Raw genomic sequence first — 15332 nt, 5'->3', positions numbered from 1 at the left:
GCACTCGGATTTACATCTCTGGCTGGCTTCCCACAGGGGCAGGCTGGCATCGACTGCACACACGGGGCAGTCCGAGCACCCCACAGATCAACCAGGAGTATTTGTCAATCCCAAGGGATTCCATTCCATCAATGCTCAGCTAGTGTGTAATTAAAAAATAAAGGTTCATGCAGGTCTGTGCCAGATTCCCTGGGAGCTGCGATCATGCTGTGGCAGTCCAGAATCCCCAACATGTTCAGACCTGGAACCAGCCTTAAGGGCGAGGCGACAAAGATATCCTCTTCAAACCTGGCTAATGATACCTCTGAGGAGAGTTACATCAGGAGCCAGACGTCAACCAGATGTGTCATTGAGCAAGCCATTGACATGCTCAAGTTGCGTTTCAGGAGCCTAGACAGGTCTGGAGACACCCTTCAGTACTCACCAATGAGGGTCTCCAGGAAAATCGTGGTGTGCTGCATTCTGCACAACACAGCACAGCAGCGAGGACTAGAGGTGCAGAGGAACAAGCCGCTCAGCACTCCCCATCAGATGAGGACTCCAATAATATCCAGGGACGCCTCATTAAACCTGGGAGCAGCCTTTGTCCTCCTTCCTTCCATAATTCTGCCTGAACCCCTTCCAACCCAATGTAGCTAACTGCAAACCTCCTCCTCCATTGCCTCTGTGAACTGGCCCTTTCAGTGCTCGAGGTAAAATTGCATCATGCAGGTCTGTGTCATGCCTTCTCTCATACTTTGGGGACACGAAACCCGGAAAAAATTGAAAATGAGGAATCCCCATTGAAAATGGATTTTTCCACGGGTCCCACAATGTTGGGTTCTGTCATCTGCTATCGCCCCTCCCCCACCCTACTCTGATCCTGTCTCTGGATTAATATCGGAGTCAATGTCACTGTTTTTATCTTAAAATGTCAATACATCTCGTAACATAGTGTAATCATCATCATCATCAACCAAACTGGAAGCAATACGGTGGAGGAGGATTTCCTGGAGTGCATAAGGGATGGTTTTCTATACCAATATGTCGAGGAACCAACTAGGGGGGAGGCCATCTTAGACTGGGTGTTGTGTAATGAGAGAGGATTAATTAGCAATCTCGTTGTGCGAGGCCCCTTGGGGAAGAGTGACCATAATATGGTGGAATTCTGCATTAGGATGGAGAATGAAACAGTTAATTCAGAGACCATGGTCCAGAACTTAAAGAAGGGTAACTTTGAAAGTATGAGGTGTGAATTGGCTACGGTAGATTGGCGAATGATACTTAAAGGGTTGACTGTGGATGGGCAATGGCAGACATTTAGAGACTGCATGGATGAACTACAACAATTGTACATCCCTGTCTGGCGTAAAAATAAAAAAGGGAAGGTGGCTTAACCGTGGCTATCAAAGGAAATCAGGGATAGTATTAAAGCCAAGGAAGTGGCATACAAATTGGCCAGAAATAGTAGCGAACCCGGGGACTGGGAGAAATTTAGAACTCAGCAGAGGAGGACAAAGGGTTTGATTAGGGCAGGGAAAATAGAGTATGAGAGGAAGCTTGCAGGGAACATTAAGACCGACTGCAAAAGCTTCTATAGATATGTAAAGAGAAAAAGGTTAGTAAAGACAAATGTAGGTCCCCTGCAGTCAGAATCAGGGGAAGTCATAACGGGGAACAAAGAAATGGCAGACCAATTGAACAAGTACTTTGGTTCAGTATTCACTAAGGAGGACACAAACAAATTTCCGGATATAAAAGGGATAAGAGGGTCCAGTAAGAAGGAGGAACTGAGGGAAATCCTTACTAGTCAGGAAATTGTGTTGGGGAAATTAATGGGATTGAAGGCCGATAAATCCCCAGGACCTGATGGACTGCATCCCAGAGTACTTAAGGAGGTGCCTTGGAAATAGCGGATGCATTGACAGTCATTTCCAACATTCCATGGACTCTGGATCAGTTACCAATGGAGTGGAGGGTAGCCAATGTAACCCCACTTTTTAAAAAAGGAGGGAGAGAGAAAACAGGGAATTATAGACCGGTCAGCCTGACCTCAGTAGTGGGTAAAATGATGGAATCAATTATTAAGGACATCATAGCAGCGCATTTGGAAAGAGGTGATATGATAAGTCCAAGTCAGCATGGATTTGTGAAAGGGAAATCATGCTTGACAAATCTTCTGGAATTTTTTGAGGATGTTTCCAGTAGAGTGGACAAGGGAGAACCAGTTGATGTGGTATATTTGGACTTTCAGAAGGTCTTCGACAAGGTCCCACTTAAGAGATTAGTGTGCAAAGTTAAAGCACATGGGATTGGGGGTAGTGTGCTGACGTGGATTGAGAACTGGTTGACAGACAGGAAGCAAAGAGTAGGAGTAAATGGGTACTTTTCAGAATGGCAGGCAGTGACTAGTGGGGTACCGCAAGGTTCTGTGCTGGGGAACCAGCTGTTTACATTGCACATTAATGATTTAGATGAGAGGATTAAATGTACTATCTCCAAATTTGTGGATGACACTAAGTCGGGTGGCAGTGTGAGCTGCGAGGAGGATGCTATGAGGCTGCAGAGTGACTTGGATAGGTTAGGTGAGTGGGCAAATGCATGGCAGATGAAGTATAATGTGGATAAATGTGAGGTTATCCACTTTGGTGGTAAAAACAGAGACTCATTGAATGGCGGTGCAGGCTCGAAGGGCCGAATGGCCTATTCCTACACCTATTTTCTATGTTTCTATGTTTCTATAGGCAGTCCCTCGAAATTGAGGAAGACTTTCTTCCACTCCAAAAGTGAGTTCTCAGGTGACTGTCCAGTCCAATATGGGAATTACAGTTTCTGTCACAGGTGGGACAGACAGTCGTTGAAGGAACGGGTGGGTAGGGAATCTGGTTTGCCGCTCTCTCCTTCCACTGTCTGTGCTTGGTTTCTGCATGCTCTCGATGACGAGACTCGAGGCCTCCTGGATGCTCTTCCTCCACTGAGGGCGGTCTTGGGCCAGGGATTCATAGAAAGATAGAAAGATAGAAAATAGGTGCGTGAGTAGGGCATTCGGACCTTCGAGCCTGCACCGCCATTCAATGAGTTCAAGGCTGAACATGCAACTTCAGTACCCCATTCCTGCTTTCTCGCCATACCCCTTGATCCCCCTCATAGTAAGGGCTACATCTAACTCCTTTTCGAATATATTTAGTGAATTGGCCTCAACAACTTTCTGTGGATGAGAATTCCACAGGTTCACCACTCTCTGGGTGAAGAAGTTTCTCCTCATCTCGGTCCTAAATGGCTTACCCCTTATCCTTAGACTGTGACACCTGGTTCTGGACTTCCCCAACATTGGGAACATTCTTCTTGCATCTAACCTGTCGAAACCCATCAGAATTTTAAATGTTTCTATGAGATCCCCTCTCATTCTTCTCAACTCCAGTGAATACAAGCCCAGTTGATCCAGTCTTTCTTGATATGTCAATCCCGCCATCCCGGGAATCAGTCTGGTGAACCTTCGCTGCACTCCCTCAATAGCAAGAATGTCCTTCCTCAAGTTAGGAGACCAAAACTGTACACAATACTCCAGGTGTGGCCTCACCAAGGCCCTGTACAACTGTAGCAACACCTCCCTGCCCCTGTACTCAAATCCCCTCGCTATGAAGGCCAACATGCCATTTGCTTTCTTAACCGCCTGCTGTACCTGCATGCCAACCTTCAATGACTGATGTACCATGACACCCAGGTCTCGTTGCACCTCTCCTTTTCTAATCTGTCACCATTCAGATAATAGTCTGTCTCTCTGTTTTTACCACCAAAGTGGATAACCTCACATTTATCCACATTATACTTCATCTGCCATGCATTTGCTCACTCACCTAACCTATCCAAGTCACTCTGCAGCCTCATAGCATCCTCCTCGCAGCTCATACTGCCACCCAATTTAGTGTCATCCGCAAATTTGGAAATACTACATTTAATCCCCTCGTCTAAATCGTTAATGTACAATGTAAACAGCTGGGGCCCCAGCACAGAACCTTGCGGTACCCCACTAGTCACTGCCTGCCATTCTGATATCCGGTAACTGCTCTCTGCACAGTTAATTCGTCCACCTTATGCCGAATACTCCTCGCATTGAGGCACAGAGCCTTCAGGCTTGCCTTTTTACCATACTTAGACCCTTTAGAATTTTGCTGCAAAGTGGCCCTTTTTGTTTTTTGCCTTGGGTTTCTCTGCCCTCCACTTTTACTCATCTCTTTTCTGTCTTTTGCTTCTGTCTCCATTTTGTTTCCCTCTGTCTCCCTGCATTGGTTCCCATCCCCCTGCCATATTAGTTTAACTCCTCCCCAACAGCACTAGCAAACACTCCTCCTAGGACATTGGTTCCAGTCCTTCCTAGGTGCAGACCGTCCGGTTTGTACTGGTCCCACCTCCCCCAGAACCGGTTCCAATGCCCCAGGAATGTGAATCCCTCCCTGCTGCACCACTGCTCAAGCCACATATTCATCTGAGCTATCCTGCAATTCCTACTCTGACTAGCTCGTGGCACTGGTAGCAATCCCGAGTTTACTACTTTTGAGGTCCTACTTTTTAATTTAGCTCCTAGCTCCTTAAATTCATCTCGTAGGACCTCATCCCATTTTTTTTACCTATATCGTTGGTACCTATATGCACCACGACAACTGGCTGTTCACCCTCCCTTTTCAGAATGTCCTGCACCCGCTCCGAGACATCCTTGACCCTTGCACCAGGGAGGCAACATACCATCCTGGAATCTCGGTTGTGGCCGCAGAAACGCCTATCTATTCCCCTTACAATTGAATCCCCTATCACTATTGCTCTCCCACTCTTTTTCCTGCCCTCCTGTGCAACAGAGCCACCAACGGCGCCATGAACTTGGCTGCTGCTGCTCCCCCCTGATGAGTCATCCCCCCCAATAGCACTTAAAGCAGTGTATCTGTTTTGCAGGGGGATAACCGCAGGGGATCCCTGCACTACCTTCCTTTCACTGCTCTTCCTGTTGGTCTTCCATTCCCTATCTGGCTGTGGACCCTTTACCTGCGGTAAGACCAACTCACTAAACGTGCTATTCACGTCATTCTCAGCATCGTGGATGCTCCAGAGTGAATCCACCTCCAGCTCCAATTCCACAACGCAGTCCGCCAGGAGCTGGACGCGGATACACTTCCCGCACACATAGTCGTCAGGGACACCGGAGCCGTCTCTGATTTCCCACATAGTACAGGAGGAGCATAACACGTGTCCAAGCTCTCCTGCCATGACTTAACCCTTAGATTAACTTAAATTGACAACAACAATGCTAAAGGATACTTCCTGATATAGAAGAGAAAAAAGAAAAACTACTTACCAATCACCAGCCAATCACTTACCCCCTTGGGTGTGACGTCACCTTTCTATTTCTTTCTGCTTCTTTTTTGCCTTCCCCTTGTAACTGGACAAGCCACGCCTCTCCACGGACCTCCTCGAAGCTGCTCCAGGTCTCACTGTCCTTGTGTAGGCCTCTCCGATCCCCGGAACTCCCGCCTCTCCATGCACCTCCTCGACGCTGCTCCAGGTCTCACTGTCCTTGTGTAGGCCTTTCCGATCCCCGGAACTCCCGCCTCTCCACGCACCTCCTCGGTGCTGCTCCTGGTCTCACTGGCCTTGTGTAGGCCTCTCCGATCCCCGGAACTCCCGCCTCTCCACGCACCTCCTCGACGCTGCTCCTGGTCTCACTGGCCTTGTGTAGGCCTCTCCGATCCCTGGAACTCCCGCCTCTCCACATACCTCCTCGACGCTGCTCCTGGTCTCACTGGCCTTGTGTAGGCCTCTCCGATCCCCGGAACTCCCGCCTCTCCACGCACCTCCTCGATGCTGCTCCTGGTCTCACTGGCCTTGTGTAGGCCTCTCCGATCCCTGGAACTCCCGCCTCTCCACATACCTCCTCGACGCTGCTCCTGGTCTCACTGGCCTTGTGTAGGCCTCTCCGATCCCCGGAACTCCCGCCTCTCCACATACCTCCTCGACGCTGCTCCCGGTCTCACTGGCCTTGTGTCGGCCTCTCCGATCCCCGGAACTCTCGCCTCTCCACGTACCTCCTCGATGCTGCTCCCGGTCTCACTGGCCTTGTGTCGGCCTCTCCGATCCCCGGAAATCCCGCCTCTCCACGTACCTCCTCGACGCTGCTCCCAGTCTCACTGGCCTTTTGTAGGCCTCTCTGATCCCCGGAAATCCCGCCTCTCCACGCACCTCCTTTCTCCCCAGTCGATCTATTGAAGCGCTTTCAAACGGAAGGGGCTCACTGGTTGGTGCTCTCACAATCCTGTGCTGGTTCACCTGCTGTTGTTCCTCAGTCCACAATCCTTGTTTCCTTCCCGCTGTGGAACTTTCTCAATCACTCCGCCATTCACCAGGAGATCTTCACTAACGGCCGGTTGGAGTGTGGTACATTGTAAATTTATATGTTTCTATGTTTCTATGTTAAATGCCATTTGAAAATAGTACTTGCATTGATTGATCAACTCAGCTTTCTGTTGAAAAGCAGGATTGCGAGGGTCTCTGCTGCCTGGATATTTGATCAGTTGAAGTAGTCGCTTTCTGTAACACAGACCTATTTGGTGGTGTAAGAAGGGAGAGTTTGGGGTAATTTCTAATGCATTCTTCAACAGCTCCACAGCTTTTTCCACATCTTCTCTTCTCAGAAATGTTGCTGCATAACGAGTTACATATGGAAGATCAGGAGACTTCTGCAATGCTTGTTCAACTTCCTCCTTTTGATTGAACTCCTGAGTGCTGCCTCCTTTTGATTGAACTCTTGCAGTTTTAGAGCCAACATCACCATGGTTACAGAGTCATCTGGATCAAGTTCCAGCACACGTTGTAACCGCTTCACTGATTGGCTGCGGTCACCACTCTCTGGGGTACCAGAAAACCCTTCCAGACAAAACAGAGCAGTCGCATAGCCAACGTTCCATTCAGTGTCATCAGAATCTTCCTCCAGAGCCTTCTCAAAACATTCCTTTGCCTCTTCATAGCATTGAGCGGCAGAACTCAACAGTGACCAACCCTTCTCCCCGTATACTTCAGGTATCAGTGCTGTATACCGAGAGCCATCAGTAAATTGTTTACAGATCATCTCCAGCTTGTCGAGGTAGGACTGGGCCTCTGTCAGTTGGCCCATGTGATAATATACCCAGGCATAGTTTCCATAGGTGATGGGGAGGGGGAGAGAGGCTGCGATGTGGAGGGGGGAGAGGCTGCGATGTGGAGAGGGGAGAGGCTGCGATGGGGAGGGTGCTAGGTACTCGGGAAAGGGGAGGCAAGATGTTTCCTTGTTAGGTCCTGGCCCACAAGGAATGATGAGAAAGACACATAACTTGTGGAGCTGACAGTTCCCGCTTCCCTTCCACTGCCGAGTTTCCCGACCCCTTGGAAACCTGCTCATCAGCAGCGTGTTGCACTGTGGGAGCCCGATTTAAATATGTTAATAAAATGTCCTGGCTCTCCACAGTGAGGCACTTACTCACCCCGAAGTCCGCCGGCGAATATAAGGCACCATGTGTTGGGGACACGTTCTCTGTATTTAAGTCTTTCACACTCCTCTGACCCTCTCCCTCCCGTCATAGGGGAGGGGGTTAATATTGAGGACCAAGTGTCTCTCTCCCCTCCACAAGACAGTCTGGTTACTGCTGAGTGGGGCATCAGCAGTGGGGAGGGGAGGTTTGGTGAGGGCCCACAGCTGGGGTAGGGGGGTGAGGTTTGGTGAGGGTACAGAGCAGGGGGCGGGGGGGGCGTTGGTTAGGGCATGGAGCGGGGGAGGGGGGTTTGGTCAGGGCATGGAGCGAGGGAGGGGGTTTGGTGAGGGCACAGAACGAGGGAGGGGGTTTGGTGAGGGCACGGAGCGGGGGAGAGGGTTTGGTGAGGGCACAGAGCGAGGGAGGGGGTTTGGTGAGGGCACGGTGCGAGGGAGGGGGTTTTGTGAGGGCACAGAGCGAGGGAGGGGGTTTGGTGAGGGCACAGAGTGAGGGAGGGGGTTTGGTGAGGGCACGGAGTGAGGGAGGGGGTTTGGTGAGAGCACCGAGCGAGGGAGGGGGTTTGGTGAGGGCACGGTGCGAGGGAGGGGGTTTTGTGAGGGCACGGAGTGAGGGAGGGGGTTTGGTGAGGGCACAGAGCGAGGGAGGGGGTTTGGTGAGGGCACGGAGCGAGGGAGGGGGTTTGGTGAGAGCACCGAGCGAGATGGGGGTTTGGTGAGGGCACAGAGCGAGGGAGGGGTTTTGATGAGGGCACGGAGTGAGGGACGGAGTTTGATGAGGGCACGGAGTGAGGGAGGGGGTTTGGTGAGAGCACGGAGCGAGGGAGGGGGTTTGATGAGGGCACAGAGCGAGGGAGGGAGTTTGGTGAGGGCACAGAGCGAGGGAGGGAGTTTGATGACGGCACAGAGCGAGGGAGGGGGTTTGCTGAGGGCACAGAGCGAGGGAGGGAGTTTGGTGAGGGCACAGAGTGAGGGAGGGGGTTTGCTGAGGGCACAGAGCGAGGGAGGGAGTTTGGTGAGGGCACAGAGTGAGGGAGGGGGTTTGGTGAGGGCACAGAGCGAGGGAGGGGGTTTGCTGAGGGCACAGAGCGAGGGAGGGGGTTTGGTGAGGGCACAGAGCGAGGGAGGGAGTTTGGTGAGGGCACAGAGCGAGGGAGGGGGTTTGGTGAGGGCACAGAGCGAGGGAGGGGGTTTGGTGAGGGCACAGAGCGAGGGAGGGGGTTTGGTGAGGGCACAGAGCGAGGGAGGGGGTTTGGTGAGGGCACAGATCGAGGGAGGGGGTTTGGTGAGGGCACAGATCGAGGGAGGGGGTTTGGTGAGGGCACAGATCGAGGGAGGGGGTTTGGTGAGGGCACAGATCGAGGGAGGGGGTTTGGTGAGGGCACAGATCGAGGGAGGGGGTTTGGTGAGGGCACAGATCGAGGGAGGGAGTTTGGTGAGGGCACAGAGTGAGGGAGGGGGTTTGGTGAGAGCACGGAGCGAGGGAGGGGGTTTGGTGAGGGCACAGATCGAGGGAGGGGGTTTGGTGAGGGCACAGAGCGAGGGAGGGGTTTTGATGAGGGCACGGAGTGAGGGACGGAGTTTGATGAGGGCACGGAGTGAGGGAGGGGGTTTGGTGAGAGCACGGAGCGAGGGAGGGGGTTTGATGAGGGCACAGAGCGAGGGAGGGAGTTTGGTGAGGGCACAGAGCGAGGGAGGGAGTTTGATGACGGCACAGAGCGAGGGAGGGGGTTTGCTGAGGGCACAGAGCGAGGGAGGGAGTTTGGTGAGGGCACAGAGTGAGGGAGGGGGTTTGCTGAGGGCACAGAGCGAGGGAGGGAGTTTGGTGAGGGCACAGAGTGAGGGAGGGGGTTTGGTGAGGGCACAGAGCGAGGGAGGGGGTTTGCTGAGGGCACAGAGCGAGGGAGGGGGTTTGGTGAGGGCACAGAGCGAGGGAGGGAGTTTGGTGAGGGCACAGAGCGAGGGAGGGGGTTTGGTGAGGGCACAGAGCGAGGGAGGGGGTTTGGTGAGGGCACAGAGCGGGGGAGGGGGTTTGGTGAGGGCACAGAGCGGGGGAGGGGGTTTGGTGAGGGCACAGAGCGAGGGAGGGGGTTTGGTGAGGGCACAGATCGAGGGAGGGGGTTTGGTGAGGGCACAGAGCGAGGGAGGGGGTTTGCTGAGGGCACAGAGCGAGGGAGGGAGTTTGGTGAGGGCACAGAGTGAGGGAGGGGGTTTGCTGAGGGCACAGAGCGAGGAAGGGAGTTTGGTGAGGGCACAGAGTGAGGGAGGGGGTTTGGTGAGGGCACAGAGCGAGGGAGGGGGTTTGCTGAGGGCACAGAGCGAGGGAGGGGGTTTGGTGAGGGCACAGAGCGAGGGAGGGAGTTTGGTGAGGGCACAGAGCGAGGGAGGGGGTTTGGTGAGGGCACAGAGCGAGGGAGGGGGTTTGGTGAGGGCACAGAGCGAGGGAGGGGGTTTGGTGAGGGCACAGAGCGAGGGAGGGGGTTTGGTGAGGGCACAGATCGAGGGAGGGGGTTTGGTGAGGGCACAGATCGAGGGAGGGGGTTTGGTGAGGGCACAGATCGAGGGAGGGGGTTTGGTGAGGGCACAGATCGAGGGAGGGGGTTTGGTGAGGGCACAGATCGAGGGAGGGGGTTTGGTGAGGGCACAGATCGAGGGAGGGAGTTTGGTGAGGGCACAGAGTGAGGGAGGGGGTTTGGTGAGAGCACGGAGCGAGGGAGGGGGTTTGGTGAGGGCACAGATCGAGGGAGGGAGTTTGGTGAGGGCACAGAGTGAGGGAGGGGGTTTGGTGAGAGCACGGAGCGAGGGAGGGGGTTTGGTGAGGGCACAGATCGAGGGAGGGGGTTTGGTGAGGGCACAGAGCGAGGGAGGGGTTTTGATGAGGGCACGGAGTGAGGGACGGTGTTTGATGAGGGCACGGAGTGAGGGAGGGGGTTTGGTGAGAGCACGGAGCGAGGGAGGGGGTTTGATGAGGGCACAGAGCGAGGGAGGGAGTTTGGTGAGGGCACAGAGCGAGGGAGGGAGTTTGATGACGGCACAGAGCGAGGGAGGGGGTTTGCTGAGGGCACAGAGCGAGGGAGGGAGTTTGGTGAGGGCACAGAGTGAGGGAGGGGGTTTGCTGAGGGCACAGAGCGAGGGAGGGAGTTTGGTGAGGGCACAGAGTGAGGGAGGGGGTTTGGTGAGGGCACAGAGCGAGGGAGGGAGTTTGCTGAGGGCACAGAGCGAGGGAGGGGGTTTGGTGAGGGCACAGAGCGAGGGAGGGAGTTTGGTGAGGGCACAGAGCGAGGGAGGGGGTTTGGTGAGGGCACAGAGCGAGGGAGGGGGTTTGGTGAGGGCACAGAGCGGGGGAGGGGGTTTGGTGAGGGCACAGAGCGGGGGAGGGGGTTTGGTGAGGGTACAGAGCGAGGGAGGGGGTTTGGTGAGGGCACAGATCGAGGGAGGGGGTTTGGTGAGGGCACAGAGCGAGGGAGGGGTTTTGGTGAGGGCACAGAGCGGGGGAGGGGGTTTGGTGAGGGCACAGAGCGGGGGAGAGGGTTTGGTGAGGGCACAGAGCGAGGGAGGGGGTTTGGTGAGGGCACAGATCGAGGGAGGGGGTTTGGTGAGGGCACAGAGCGGGGGAGGGGGTTTGGTGAGGGCACAGAACGGGGGAGGGGGTTTGGTGAGGGCACAGAGCGGAGTCGCAATCCTCCCGGACACTGCTTCAAACTCAGCAACCAGAAGAAAGGCGCAATGTGGGTGGGATTAATGTGTTCCGCGGACAGCCCTGGATTAGATCGAGAGATAACACACGAGTATGCTGGGGCTGGTGCACATTGTGTCAGCTTCAGTATTTCCTGAGGATTATCAGCACTAGGGGTCATTGCTGAGTGACAGAGTATAGAACACCGTTCCGTTCCTCTTCTGATTTTGATGATCAGTTCTATCGCCCAAAGTTGCTTGAACCTGGAAATAATTTTGACCAGCTTTTTCTGGATGTGTAGCTCAGTTTCCCCCATTCCATCAGAAAGGTTATCAAAGGACTATTGTTAGTTTATCAGCAGAAAGCAGCTTTAAAAGAACCAATAAGAAATTGAGCAATGTATTACCATTATCCATCTGCTGATTTATCCAGGTGCTTCTACGTAATTTTATTTATCACAATTAACATTATTACAGTTTTTTGCCGAATAATATTGTCATTCTGGGTTTTCTGCCACATTAGAGAGTATCTGTTGTTCCCCAGAGGATCCAGATTAGAGAGGATTTTAAAACCCCTCCATGGTCACACCCCTCCCTATCTCTGCAGCCTCCTCCAGCCCGAGAAGCCTTCGACATCTCTCCTCTCTTCCCATTCTGGCCTCTTGCGTGTCCCCGATTTTAATCGCTCCACCATTGGTCCCCGATTTTAATCGCTCCACCATTGGTCCCCGATTTTAATTGCTCCACTATTGATCCCCGATTTTAATCGCTCCTCCATTGGTCCCCGATTTTAATCGCTCCACCATTGGTCCCCGATTTTAATTGCTCCACTATTGATCCCCGATTTTAATCGCTCCACCATTGGTCCCCGATTTTAATCGCTCCACCATTGGTCCCCGATTTTAATCGCTCCACCATTGGTCCCCGATTTTAATCGCTCCACCATTGGTCCCCGATTTTAATTGCTCCACTATTGATCCCCGATTTTAATCGCTCCTCCATTGATCCCCGATTTTAATCGCTCCTCCATTGATCCCCGATTTTAATCGCTCCTCCATTGGTCCCCGATTTTAATCGCTCCACCATTGGTCCCCGATTTTAATCGCTCCACCATTGGCCCCCGATTTTAATCGCTCCACCATTGGCTCCCATGCCTTCAGCTGCCTGGGCCCTATGCTCTGGAATTCCCTTCCATAACCTCTCCGCCTCTCGTCCTCTCCTCTTTTAAGATGCTCCATAAATCCTACCTCTTTGCTGAAGCTTTTGGTCATCTGCCCTGATATTTTAATGTCTTTTATAGACTTGGATGAAAACTGCTTGCTTATTAAATTTCCTTGCTTAAAATGAATAATTTGTTTATTTGGTACATCGGGATGAAGCACAGCATTCAAAACACCACAGGAAAAATATTAAAGGATAGTGAGAGACAGCAGGGAAGGTGCAGAGAGACAGCAGGGAAGGTGCATGGTGGATAGAGGTGTACCGATGGATGTGGTGTATTTAGATTTCCAAAAGGCATTTGATAAGGTGCCACACAAAAGGTTACTGCAGAAGATAAAGGTACGCGGAGTCAGAGCAAATGTATCAGCATGGATCGAGAATTGGCTGGCTAACAGAAAGCAGAAAGTCGGGATAAATGGGTCCTTTTTGGGTTGGAAATCGGTGCTTAGTGGTGTGCCACAGGGATCGGTGCTGGGACCACAACTGTTTACAATATACATAGATGACCTGGAAGAGAGGACAGAGTGTAGTGTAACAAAATTTGCAGATGACACAAAGATTAGTGGGAAAGCGGGTTGTGTAGAGGACACAGAGAGGCTGCAAAGAGATTTAGATAGGTTAAGCGAATAGGCTAAGGTTTGGCAGATGGGATACAATGTCGGAAAGTGTGAGGTCATCCACCTTGGGGGAAAAAAAAACAGTAAAAGGGAATATTATTTGAATGGGGAGAAATTACAACATGCTGCGGTGCAGAGGGACCTGGGGGTTCTTGTGCATGAAACTCTTGTGCATGAAACTCTTTTGAGTAAAACAGAGAGGGCTGATTTTTGGGTCATGAATACTGTGGCGATGTGGCTCTTGTAAAACATGTGCTCCAGGTGAGGCTCGAACTCATGAATCCCAAAAAGTTAGTTTGCAGGTGCAGCAGGTAATCAGGAAGGCGAATGGAATGTTGGCCTTCATTGCGAGAGGGATGGAGTACAAAAGCAGGGAGGTCCTGCTGCAACTGTACAGGGTATTGGTCAGGCCGCACCTGGAGTACTGTGTGCAGTTTTGGTCACCTTACTTAAGGAAGGATATACTAGCTTTGGAGGGGGTACAGAGACGATTCACTAGGCTGATTCCGGAGATGAGGGGGTTACCTTATGATGATAGATTCAGTAGACTGGGTCTTTAGTCGTTGGAGTTCAGAAGGATGAGGGGTGATCTTATAGAAACATTGAAAATCATGAAAGGGATAGACAAGATAGAGGCAGAGAGGTTGTTTCCATTGGTGGGGGAGACTAGAACTAGGGGGCACAGCCTGAAAATATGGAGGAGCCAATTTAAAACCAAGTTGAGAAGGAATTTCTTCTCCCAGAGGGTTGTGAATCTGTGGAATTCTCTGCCCAAGGAAGCAGTTGAGGCTAGCTCATTGAATGTTTTCAAGTCAAAGATAGATAGATTTTAACCAATAAGGGAATTAAGGGTTACGGGGAGCGGGCGGGTAAGTGGAGTTGAGTCCACGGCTAGATCAGCCATGATCTTGTTGAGTGGCGGAGCAGGCTTGAGGGGCTAAATGACCTACTCCTGTTCCTAATTCTTATGTTCTTATGTTCCGATGGTAGCCGACTGAGAGCAACTGCACAGTTCTCGCTGCCTGGACTGTGGCGGATGGTATAGTTATACGCTGATAGCGTGAGTGCCCACCTTTGTATGCGGGCTGAGGCATTAGTATTTATCCCCTTGTTTTCAGCAAACAGGGATATGAGGAGCTTGTGTTCGGTTTCCAGCTAAAATTTGAGGCCAAACAGCTACTGATGCATTTTCTTTACAACGAATACATGCACTAATGCCTCTTTCTCAATCATGCTGATGGCTCTCTCGACCTTAGACAAGCTCCTGGAAGCATAGCCGACAGGTTGCAACTTCCCCGCAACGTTAGCTTGTTGTCATACACACCCGACTCTGTACGATGATGTGTCACATGCTAGCTAAAGTCTTTTACACGGGTTATACAATACAAGCAGCTTTTTGGAGCATAAAATGTTTCTGGCTTTCTCAAAAGCAATTACTTGTTTTTTTCCCCATACCCAGTTCTCACCTTTACGCAATAACACATGCGTGGGGGCTCTAAAAGGGTGCTTAACCCCGATAGGAAGTTACCAAAATAGTTGAGGAGTCCCAGGAACGACCGCAGCTCTGTGATGTTCTGTGGCCTGGGCGTATTCCTGATAGCCTTTGTCTTGGCGTCTGTGGGCCGAATGCCATCCGATGCAATCTTTCTCCCCAAAAACTCCACTTCTGTTGCCATGAAGACGCATTTCGACCTCTTCAGCCGCAGCCCTACGCGATCCAGTTGCTGGAGGACCTGCTCCAGGTTTTGTAGGTGCTCGACGGTGTCCTGACCCGTGACCAATATGTCGTCCTGAAAAACTACCATGCGTGGTACCAACTTGAGAAGGCTCTCCATGTTTCTCTGGAAGATCGCTGCAGCCGACAGAATTCCAAACGGGCATCTGTTGGAGATGAACAGTCCCTTGTGCGTGTTGATGCAGGTGAGGCCCTTCGAAGACTCCTCCAGCTCCTGCGTCATGTAGGCCGAAGTCAGGTATAGCTTAGTGAATGTCTTGCCTCCTGCCATCGTCTCAAATAGATCGTCTGCCCCTTACGTAGCAGGTATTGGTCCTGTAGCGAGAAACGATTAATAGTTACTTTATAATCGTCGCAAATCCTGACCGTGCCATCACTTTTGAGTACTGGAACAATCGGGCTGGCCCACTCGCTGAATTCCACTGGGGAGATGATGGCCTCGCGTTGCAGCCTGTCCAGCTCAATTTCCACTCTCTCCCTCATCATGTGAGGTACCGTTCGCGCTTTGTGGTGAATGGGTCGTGCCTCTGGGACCAAGTGGATCCACACCTTCACCCCGGAAAAGTTTCCAATGCCTGGCTCAAAAAGGGAAGGA

The sequence above is a fragment of the Pristiophorus japonicus genome, chromosome 3 (genome assembly GCF_044704955.1).
Source record: "Pristiophorus japonicus isolate sPriJap1 chromosome 3, sPriJap1.hap1, whole genome shotgun sequence".
Taxonomy (NCBI): domain Eukaryota; kingdom Metazoa; phylum Chordata; class Chondrichthyes; family Pristiophoridae; genus Pristiophorus; species Pristiophorus japonicus.
Note: the sequence above shows the minus strand (reverse complement) of the source record.